The following is a 1,747-nucleotide window of genomic DNA, read 5'->3' on the forward strand; positions in this document are numbered from 1 at the left end:
GTCCCAGCTACTTGGGAGGCTGAGGCAAGAGAATTGCTTAAGCCCAAGAGTTTGAGGTTGCTGTGAGCTGTGACACCACGGCGCTGAAGTTTCTGTGAACTGTTACACCACGGCGCTGAAGTTTCTGTGAACTGTTACACCACGGCGCTCACCCAGGGCAACAAAGTTAGACTCAGTCTCAAAAAAAAAAAAAAAAAAAGGACAAAAAAAGAAAGGCTATGTCCTATGCTCCAACCACATTCAGGTGCAGAATAGGCAGAGTGAGATTTGCATGGCTTTAGGGTTTTGCTGGGAAGTTTGATGAGGAAAGAATGAGACATAGTCAAAGATGAGTGCAAGAGACTGGCTATAAGGCTTGCCCAGGGAATTAAACTGGGGACTAGGGAAAGGAGGAACTACGTGTTTCCCCCAAAATAAAACCTACCAAAAAAAAATAAGCCCTAGCAGGATTTCCATGCATTTGTTAAATATAATCCCTACCCTGATAATAAGACCTAGTCGTGGGTCTTAGATACACTGCATAGTCATGCCATGCATTTCAGTGCGGAGAGGAAGACAGCCCTTGAAAATAAGCCCTAGTGTGTCTTCTTGAGAAAAAAATAAATATAAGACAGTGTCTTATTTTCAGAGAAACACAGTAGAGAAGGCAGCCTAGGACAATAGAAGGTGACAAGGTGACCTATGGGCCAAGGGAGTTTGAAGCCAGGTACCAGAGCCAGTGACCTGACAAAGGCAGGATGCTAACCTCAGAGACGGTAAGTGACTTGCACTTAATGGTGATGACAAGGATTATGATGCAAATCCAGAAGAAAAGCCTTGGGTGAGGCTGGAGGGCCGGGTCCTTCCTCCAGCTAGGAACAGCCTCAGCCAGGGACACACAGCAGTGGGGACAAGGGCTAGCCTTTAGCCTCCTCTTGCCCCATTGGCACTACCTGCATGTGGAGGTGGGGGCTCCAGGAGGGGACATGGTAGGGCAGTGCATTTGGACCTTGAGAACCCAAGAATAGTGTCTGTGGGATTGAGGTCAAGACTGCAGGCTCCGTACAGCCAAACTCTCCCACCTGGAGCAACACAACCTTGCTCCATCTAGGGCTGCTCAGCTGGAACACGACTCACCAGCAGCCTCCCTTGCAGTTACATCTGGCTTCAGGGGAGAGGTCTTTGGAGCCAGGAGGGTTCATTTGGCCCTTTCTGGCTTCCTTCTGGCTATTAGACACTATGAGCAGTGGGGTGTACTTCACACTTGTTTTACATAAGAGCAAAGAAATATCTCTCTTTTCTCTGCCATTGTTATCTGGGGGGTTTTCTGTACATGAAGCTGAATTTATTCATAATAGATTCAAGACAGATTCCTCGAAGATGGATTACTAGGTCAGAGGGAATGCAAATGGATGTTTTCATAAACCTGAAGTATAATCTGAAGCATTTCCTCATCACATAAACACCTAGTGACCCTGGCTCTGATCAAGGCTGTAGATAGCCAGATCTCTGGAAGCCTCCTCAAGCCCTCTCCTAACCTCACCCCTTCTCAAAGGTAGCCTCTACTCCACCTTCTGCAGCCAAATATCACTTTTGCCTGTTTTTTAGTTTACATAAATGGAGTCAAACTGTGCATACTTTTTAATCTGGCTTATTTCACTTAACATTATGTCTATCAGATTCATCAAGGTTGTAGGAGTGGGCTCGGCGCCTATAGCTCAACAGGCTAAGGCGCCAGCCACGTACACCTAAGGTGGCGGGTTTGAAT

This window comes from Otolemur garnettii, unplaced genomic scaffold, assembly GCF_000181295.1.
Source record: "Otolemur garnettii isolate 467f Iridium unplaced genomic scaffold, OtoGar3 scaffold00198, whole genome shotgun sequence".
Taxonomy (NCBI): Eukaryota; Metazoa; Chordata; class Mammalia; order Primates; family Galagidae; genus Otolemur; species Otolemur garnettii.